Genomic DNA, 10277 nt, shown 5'->3' on the forward strand with positions numbered 1-10277 from the left:
GAAAGTTATTGATGTTTGAATGCTAATTTTTTTTTTTGAGATGGAGTATCACTCTGTTGTCCAGGCTGGAATGCAATGGCACGATCTTGGCTCACTGCAACCTCTGCCTCCCGGGTTCAAGTGATTCTCTTGCCTCAGCCTCCCACATAGCTGGGATTACAGGTACTCGCCACCACGCCCAGCTAATTTTTGTATTTTTAGTAGAGGTGGGGTTTCACCATATTGGCCAGGCTGGTCTCGAACTCCTGACCTCAGGTGATCTGCCCACCTTGGCTTCCCAAAGTGCTGAGATTACAGGTGTGAACCACTGTGCCTGGCCTGAATGCTAATTTTTAAATCTGCTATATTACATTGTCTATTGTTTCTTTTTTTCTGTTTTAGAGATGGGAGTCTAGCTACATTCCCCAGGCTGGAGTGCAGTGGCGCTATCATGACTCACAATGTAAACCTGAACTCCTGGCCTCAAGCAATCTCCTGCCGCAGCCTCCTGGTTAGCTGGAGTTACAGGTGCATGCCACCATGCTTGGCTTCCTATTGTTCCTCACAGTTTTTCAGTTGATCCTCTTAGATTTCCAACATATAATCATATAGAAATAATAATTTCATTTAAAACTTCTATGTATGATACTGTCACAATATTAAATAATGGGATCATGAATAGAATTTATGTCATGTCTTTTGACCTTAAATCCAGCGCTCTTTTTTGAGTATATATTCAATCCACTAAATAGTTATCGAGCACTGACAATCTATAAAGTATTGCTATAGATAAGAAAGACATGGTAAAAAGAAAAATCATTCAATGCCTATATTCATAATCTTTATTTTTTTGAGATGCAGTCTCACTCTGTTGCCCAGCCTGGAGTTCAGTGGTGTGATCACAGCTCACTGAAGCCTCAAACTCCTGGGTTCAAGCCTTCCTCCCGTCTCAGCCTCCTGAGTAGCTGGGACCATAGCCATGTATCACCATATCTGGTTAATTTTTTAAATTTTTTGTAGAGATGGGGGCTCCTTGTGTTGCCCAGGCTGGTCTCCAACTCCTGGGCTCAAGTGATCTGACTGCCTCAGCCTCCCAAAATGCTGGGATTACAGGCACGAGCCACTGTGCCTAACCTCATAATCTTTTCTTTTTTTTTTTTTTTTTTTGAGACGGAGTCTTTGCTCTGTCACCCAGGCTGGGGTGCAGTGGCGCGAACTCGGCTCACTACAAGCTCCGCCTCCTGGGTTTACGCCATTCTCCAGCCTCAGCCTCCCGAGTAGCTGGGACTACAGGCGCCCGCCACCTCGCCCGGCTAGTTTTTTGTACTTTTAGTAGAGACGGGGTTTCGCCGTGTTAGCCAGGATGGTCTCGATCTCCTGACCTTGTGATCCGCCCGTCTCGGCCTCCCAAAGTGCTGGGATTACAGGCGTGAGCCACCGTGCCCGGCCCCCTCATAATCTTTTCTTATCCCAACAAACAGATCTAGAGCCACAATAAAAATCCAGTTGATAATTCTTGCAATGTTAAAACTTGTCCAGCAAATTCAATATTCTATCCTACTCAACTGAAATGTGACCATATGCAAAAATTATTCTCCAAGGACAGGAGTGTTTTGTTTTTGTTATTTTTTAGGAAGAAGGAAGCAGAATGAGCTGGGCCTAAGGAAGTGAGTGAAAAACGGGCATGATAAGTAGATATTTACCTGAAAGCCAAATATATAAAATAAACAAGGGGCTGAACACCCCCCACCCCGCTCTTCAGAAAGCTAGAAGCAGAGCTATCTGAAAGCATGAGTAATGTGACCTAAGGCAGAGTTTAACCTCAGGGGGAAGGTATAAGAAAAGAAAGCATGCATGAGCATGTTTTCAAGTCTATGAACTGCAATCGTGTGTAGCTAACAACCTAGTGAGATGAGACAGCAATGTAATAAATGTCATAATAAAGTTAAGTATTAACATAAGGTGCTGAAAGAGAATGTTTCTCAAAGGAGGTGAGTCACTCATTTGGCAAGCATGTATTGAGTACCTATTGAATGTCAGGCCCCAATCTACAAACAAGATGCCAAACAAAAAAACGTAGGACTCCTCTTCTCAAAGAGCTTATGGTCTACTGGGGGAGGTGGTTTTTATTTAAGAAAACATATAAATATATGTGTGTGTATGATCTATATATTATTAGAAATGGTGCTAAGTGCTATACAGGAAATAATTCCATAAGAAAATAAGGTGACATAACTTACATTTGGGGCCTCAGGGAAAGCCTCTCTGAGAAAGCAGCCTTTAAGTTGAAAAGTGAGGGATGAATAAGCAGAGAGCATACCAGGCAGGAGTGATTTTTGGAGTGAAGTCTTCTCGGCTGAGTGGCCTTCTATTCCCTCTGATGAACAGAGAGGAAAGGGAATCTCACTTATGCAAAGGCATGCAAGCACAGGTGTGACAGATATGAGGAACTACAAGTTACCATAACTCAGTAAGGGGACAAGTGGAAATGGAAACACCAGGCAAAGAGAAAAAAAAGGCAAAAATATCCCGAGTAGCTGGGACTACAGGCGCCCGCCACCACGCCCAGCTAATTTTGTTTTTGTATTTTTAGTAGAGATGGGGGTTCACCTTGTTAGCCAGGATGGTCTTGATCTCCTGACCTTGTGATCCGCCTGCCTCGGCCTCCCAAAGTGCTGGGAATACAGGCGTGAGCCACTGCGCCCGGCCGACTAGATTCTTTTAATATCATAAACTGTGTTTTTGTTTTCCCAAACAGTAACTCCTAAAATGAATTTTTAAATTAACAAATGAATCTTACTTCCTGCCACAGGCCCCGACTACTACTTTACAGCAATCTATGGCTAAAAATCACTCAGCTTTACTGGCTGCTTCTCAACAGGCCAATAATGCTGATGAGGCTCTTCAGAGAGTGAGAAGTACTTTTTTCTTTTCTTTTCTTTTTTTTTTTTAAATCACCTCTTCATAGCCTCCTCTCAATAAGTACTTCTCATTATATATAAGTAACATGTTAATTTTTTCTTTACATATAGCACACTAGCTCTTTTAAAAATCTCATCGTTCCTGTTTCAGGATCTCAGACAGAAAAAAGAAACTGTTATTGAGGCTATTAAGCTTGAACGTCCTTGCTCTAATCTTTGCAAAGATAAAACCCACAATGCTTATTAGGCTGCTTGGATAAGCTGTTGTTTTACTTCTTACTGGAGGAGCTTAACAATGAAAAACAAAGCTACCATGAGTTCTGTCCTAATTTGAGTTCAGTTCTAACATACTCTAATAATTCAATTAGTTCTGCGACTGTGGCAGAATGTCCCAGCCTTATGACAGTTAATTCTCTTATTTTCTTCCTGTATTTTCCCTTTATTACTACGGTTTGGAATCCACATTTCAGTCTTAACCCTAGAGTCTAAGATAATTAAAATAGCACACATGGAGTTATATTTATTTGAGGGGGTAGGAGACAGCTGTGACTCAAGGCTGGGACTGGAGACAGTAAGCAATAGGCAGAGGTGTTTTGTTTTATTTCATATATATATATATATATATACACATACATACATACTTTTTTTTTTTTTTTGAGACAGAGTCTCACTCTGTTGCCCAGGCTAGAGTGCAGTGGGACCATCTCAACTCACTGCAAGCTCCGCCTCCCGGGTTCATGCCATTCTCCTGCCTCAGCCTCCCAAGTAGCTGGGACTATAGGTGCCCGCCACCATGCCCGGCTAATTTTTTACATTTTTAGTAGAGATGGGGTTTCACTGTGTTAGCCAGGATGGTCTTGATCTCCTGACCTCGTGATCCGCCCGCCTCAGCCTCCCAAAGTGCTGGGATTACAGGCGTGAACCACCGTGCCTGGCCTATATATATATTTTTGAGACAACTTCTTGCTCTGTGGCCCAGGCTGGAATGCAGTGTTGCGAAGACAGCTCACTGAAGCCTTGACTTTCTGAGCTTGAGCGATCCTCCCACCTCAGCCTCCTGAGTAGCTGGGATTACAAGTATGTGTGGCCATGCCTGGCTAATCTTTTTTTTTTTTTTTTTTTTTTTTTGAGACGGAGTCTTGCTCTGTCACCCAGGCTGGAGTGCAGTGGCCGGATCTCAGCTCACTGCAAGCTCCGCCTCCCGGGTTCACGCCATTCTCCTGCCTCAGCCTCCCGAGTAGCTGGGACTACAGGCGCCTGCCACCTCGCCCAGCTAAGTTTTTTTTGTATTTTTTAGTAGAGACGGGGTTTCACTGTGTTAGCCAGGATAGTCTCGATCTCCTGACCTCGTGATCCGCCCGTCTCGGCCTCCCAAAGTGCTGGGATTACAGGCTTGAGCCACCGCGCCCGGCCGCTAATCTTTTTTTTATGGAGACAGGACCTTGCTATGTTGCCAGGTTGGTTGTGAACTCTTGGGCTCTAGCTATCCTCTCGCCTCGGCCTCCCAAAGTGTTGGGATTATAGGTGTGAGCCACCACACCAGCCGTGTTTTGTTTTCAGTTGGAGAAAGAAGCAATTCTATTGACAATCACTGGCACGCTGCCAAACTCTCAAGCAGAAATGACCGTTGGTTCCTCTGTGCTGCTCTCTTCCTTGCTCAGCAGACTTACACTACATGGGAGGAGGCAGTGCAGTGCGGCAGTTTGCCCAGGACAAACAGTAACTTGCTGCTGGAGCAGGGTGTCCTAGAGGAGACCAGGAATTTGTTACAATGTGAGCATAGTGAGGAAATTGATCTTGAAAAGAGGTAGCTGGGCACGGTGGCTCACACTTGTAATGCCAGCACTTTGGGAGGCAGAGGCTGGTGGATCACTTGAGGTCAGCAGTTCAAGACCAGCCTGATCAACATGGTGAAACCCCGTCTCTACCAAAAATACAAAAATTAGGACAGGGCTGGGAGCAGTGGCTCAAGCCTGTAATCCCAGCACTTTGGGAGGCTGAGGGGGGCGGATCACCTGAGGTCGGGAGTTTAAGACCAGCCTGACCAACATGGAGAAACCCCGTCTCTACTAAAAATATAAAAAAAAAATTAGCTGGGCATGGTGGCCCATACTTGTAATCCCAGTTACTCAGAAAACTGAGGCAGGAGAATCGCTTGAACCCAGGAGGTGGAGGTTGCGGTGAGCCGAGATCGAGCCATTGCACTCCAGCCTGGGCAACAAAAGCGAAACTCCGTCTCAAAAAAAAAAAAATTAGGATGGGAGTGGTGGCTCACACCTGTAATCTCAGCACTTTGGGAGGCTGAGGTGGGTGGATCACCTGAGGTCAGGAGTTCGAGACCAGCCTGGCCAACATGATGAAACCCCATCTCTACTAAAAATACAAAAAATTAGCTGGGCATGGTGGCAGGTGCCTGTAATCCCAGCTACTCAGGAGGCTGAGGCAGGAGATTTCTTGAACCCAGGAGGCAGAGATTGCAGTAAGCCAAGATCACGCCATTGCACTCCAACCTGGGCAATAAGTGTGAAACTCCGTCTTGGAAAAAAAAAAAATTAGCCGGGTATGGTGGTACATGCCTGTAGTCCCAGCTACTCGGGAAGCTGACACAGTTGAATTGCTTGAACCCAGGAGGCGGAGGTTACAGTGAGCTGAGATGACGCCACTGCATTCCAGCCACGGCCATGTAGCGAGACTCCATCTTAAAAAAAGAAAAGAAGAGAAGAGGTACTTCTTCTTCTTTTAACCTAGAAGAGTAAGAATGGGTTCAGATAGAGATAAGAAGGGAGGTATAAGTTGGAAGGTAAGAAATGAGAAAGGTTTATGCCTTACGATGATTCCCAAGTTTTCTTGGTTCTCAGAGCCCTTAGTGTTTCAGAATTTCTTTATGACCCTCCCTGGACCAATAGAAAAATATAACAGTTCCATTTATCAGGTACAGTTCAAACAACCTAATAAGTATTTATGTCTGGATAATTTAGCAGCTGTTTAAAAAATAAATTGAGTACTATAGATAGAGTGGCTCTAGTTTTGATTTTTTTTTCTTTTTTGAGACGGAGTCTCACTCTGTCGTCCAGGCTGGAGTGCAGTGGTGCGATCTCAGCTCACTGCAACCTCTGCCTCCAGGGTTCAAGCAATTCTCCTGTCTCAGCCTCCTGAGATTACTACAGGTGTGTGCCACCACACTTGCCCAGCTAATTTTGATTTTTTTTTTTTTTGAGAAAGAGTTTCACTCTTTTTGCCCAGGCTGGAGTGCAATGGCGCGATCTTGGCTCACTGCTCCACCTCCCGGGTTCAAGTGATTCTCCTGCCTCAGCCTCCCAAGTAGCTGGGATTACAGGTGCCTGCCACCATGCATGGCTAATTTTTTGTATTTTTAGTAGAGATGGGGTTTCACCATGTTGGCCAGGATGGTCTCGATCTGTTGACCTCGTGATCCGCCCACCTCGGCCTCCCAAAGTGCTGGGATTACAGGCATGAGCCACTGCGCCTGGTCAGTTTTGATTTTTTTTTAACTGCACATATAATTCACCCAACGACTATAATTCAGTGGTTTTTGGTATAGTCAGAACTGTGCAACTATCACCTCTAAAAGAAACCTTGGTCTCATTAGCAGTCATGATTCCTTCCCTGTCATTTTCCCATCCCTAGGCTACCACGAATCTACTTTCTGTCTCTATATCACATTTCTTTCTTTCTTTTTTTTTTTTTTGAGACGGAGTCTTGCTCTGTCGCCCAGCCTGAAGTGCAGTGGCTCGATCTCAGCTCACTGCAGCCTCCACCTTCTGGGTTCAAGCAATTCTCTTGCCTCAGCCTCCTGAGTCGCTAGAATTACAGGTGCATGCCACCATTCTCGGCTAATTTTTATTTATTTTTTATTTTTGAGACGGAGTCTCGCTCTGTCGCCCAGGCTAGAGTGCAGTGGCGTGATCTCGGCTCACTGCAAGCTCCGCTTCCCAGGTTCATGCCATTCTCCTGCCTCAGCCTCCCGAGTAGCTGGGACTACAGGTGCCCGCCACCACGCCTGGCTAATTTTTTGTATTTTTAGTAGAGATGGGCTTTCACCGTGTTAGCCAGGGTGGTCTCGATCTCCTGACTTCATGATCCGCCCACCTTGACCTCCCAAAGTGCTAGGATTACAGGCGTGAGCCACCATACCCGGCCACGCCACTACATTCCCTTCTATCATAGCTGATTAATATTCCATTGTATGGATATACCACATTTTGTTTATCCATTCATTACTTGATGGTCATGTGGTTTGTTTCCACTTTTTGACTATTTTGAATAATGCTGCTGTGAACATTCACGTATAAGTTTTTGTGTGAATTTTTTTTTTGAGACGGAGTCTCGCTCTGTCATCCAGGCTGGAGAGCAATGGTGTGATTTCGGCTCACCATAACCTCTGCCTCCCAGGTTCAAGTGATTCTCCTGCCTCAGCCTCCTGAGTACCTGGGATTACAGGCGTGCACCACCACATCCGGCTAATTTTTGTATTTTTAGTACAGATGCAGTTTCACCATGTTGGTCAGGCTGGTCTTGAACTCTTGACCTCATGATCCACCCACCTCGGCCTCCCAAAATGTTGGGATTACAGACGCGAGCTACCATGCCCAGCCGTGCGAATATGTTTTGATATCTCTTGGGTATATACATGTGATTGGAATTGCTGGGTCCTATGGTAACTGTTGAAGCTTTTAGGGAACTGCCAGACTATTTTCCATATTGACTGTATTACTTTTCCTTCCTATCTGCAGTATATGGGGGTTTAAATTTCTCCACATTCTCACCAATACCTGTTATTATTTATCTTTTTGATTATAGCCATCCTAGTGTATATGAAGTGATAGCTCCTTGTGGTTTTAATTTGCATTTACTTGATTGCTAATAATGTTGTGAATCTTTCCACATGCTCACTGGCCATTTGTGTAACTTCTTTGCAGAAATGTCTATTCAGATCCTTTGTCTATTTTCTTTTTTTGACAGGGTCTTGCTATGTTGCTCAGGCTGGTGTGCAGTAGTGTGATCATAGCTCCAGTTTTATAGTTTTAGTTCTTCCATTTAGGTCTTTAATCCATTTTGAGTTAATTTTTGTTTTTTGAGACAGGGTCTCCCTCTGTTGCCCAGGCTGGAATGTAGTGGTACAATCACAGTTCACTGTAACCTCAACCTCTTGGGCTCAAGTGATCCTCCTGCCTCAGCCTCCTAGGACTGCTGGAATACACCACCACACCAGGCTAATTTTTAAATGTTTTTGTAGAGACAAGGTCTCGCCATATTGCCCAGGCTGGTTTTGAACTTCTGGGTTCAAGTGATTCTCCTGCCTCCACCACCCAAGGTATTGGGGTTACAGGCATAAGCCACCATGCCCAGCCTATCCAGGCTTTAAATACTACCTATTTGCTGATAACTGCAGAATACAGCTGGGCAGCTCAGACCTCCTTCCAGACTTGATTATTCAACTGCCTTCTGGACATTCCCTCTGAATGTCTGGTATCTCATACCCAATATGTGAAAATGGAATTCCTGATCTTCCTTTCAAAACGTGCTCCTCCTCAGCCTTCCTCATCTCTGTTAATGGCATTTCCATCGTCCAGTTGCTTATGTCTACTTTGGAGTCATTCCTGACTCCTTCATTTCTCCCACAAGCCACATCCCATCTGCTGGGAAATCCTCTTGGCTTTACCTTCGGAGTATATGTAGGATTCTGCAGCCTCTTTTCATCTCAATTGCTACCTAGTCCAAGTTTCTGGCACCTGTGGCCTGGATTACTACAGTTAGCTTCGTTAGTGACCTTCCTGTTCTACTCTTTTTTTTTTTTTGAGACGGAGTCTTGCTCTGTCGCCCAGGCTGGAGTGTAGTGGCGTGATCTCGGCTCACTGCAAGCTCCGCCTCCCAGGTTTGCGCCATTCTCCTGCCTCAGCCTTGCGAGTAGCTGGGACTACAGGCGCCCGCCACCACGCCCAGCTAATTTTTTGTATTTTTAGTAGAGACTGGGTTTCACTGTGGTCTGGATCTCCTGACTTTGTGATCCGCCCGCCTCGGCCTCCCAAAGTGCTGGGATTACAGGCGTGAGCCACCGCGCCCGGCCTCTGTTCTACTCTTGCTTCCTTAAATCTATTCTCAAACCAGCAAACACATAAATTCTTAAACTCTGCAATGGTTTCCCTGCTCACTCTGCTCCAGCCACAATGGCCTTCTTACTATTCCCTGAACACACTAGGCACACTTCTGCCTTGGGGGCCTCTGCTGTGGTTTTTTTCCTGTGCTTGGTCCACTCTTTTACCAGTTCTTCCCATGGCCCACCTCCTTACTTCTTTCAAGTCTTTACAGAAATGTCACTGTCTCAGAGAGTCTTATTTTGACCAACATATTTGAAACTGCAAATTACCTGACACATTCTCAATCTCTCTTTTACCCTGACCTACTTTTTTCCTACTGCTAATCACTACACGATGTACTTAGTTGTGTTTATTGCCTTTCTGTTATTGCTTATCCTTTGTCTTCTCCCTACAAGAACATGGAATTCATGAGTGAGGAATTTTTGTCTACTGATGCATCCCGAAAGTTACAACAATGTAGCAAATGTAGTCACTCAAAAATTTCAGAATACAGGCTGGCTGTGCTGGCTCATACCTGTAATCACAACACTTTGTGACGCTGAGGCAGGAGGATTACTTGAGTCCAGGAGTTCAAGACTAGCTTGGGCAACATAGTGAGGTTCTGTCTTTATAAAAAATTTAAAAATGGCCGGGCATGGTGGCTCACGCCTGTAATCTCAACACTTTGGGAGGCCGAGACAGGCAGATCACAAGGTCAAGAGATCGAGACCATCCTGGCCAACATGGTGAAACCCCATCTCTACTAAAAGTACAAAAATTAGCTGGGCATGGTGGCGCACACCTGTAGTCCCAGCTACTCGAGAAGCTGAGGCAGGAGAATTGCTTAAACCCGGGAGGCGGAGGTTGCAGTGAGTGGAGATCATGCCACTGCACTCTGGCCTGACAAAAGAGCAAGACAGTCTCAAAAAAAGAAAAAAATTAAAAATTAGCTGGGCATGGTGGTACATTCCTGTAGTCCCAGCTACTCAGGAGGCTGGGGCAGGAGGATGGCTTGAGCCTGGAAGGTTAAGGCTGCAATGAGCCAGGCCGGTACCACTGTACTTCCTGCCCAGGCAACATAGTGAGACCCTGTCTCTAAAAAAAGGAAAAAGAAAAAAATTGAGACTACAGAGAATTTTAATGAGGTTACTCCTATGCTTAAGTGTGCATACAATCTGGATAAAAGGGAGCATATATGTAAAAAATATAAATATCAATACAAGGGGGCTGGGCGTGGTGGCTCATGCCTGTAATCTCAGCACTCTGGGAGGCTGAGGCA

Source organism: Theropithecus gelada, chromosome 7b (assembly GCF_003255815.1).
Source record: "Theropithecus gelada isolate Dixy chromosome 7b, Tgel_1.0, whole genome shotgun sequence".
Classification (NCBI taxonomy): Eukaryota; Metazoa; Chordata; class Mammalia; order Primates; family Cercopithecidae; genus Theropithecus; species Theropithecus gelada.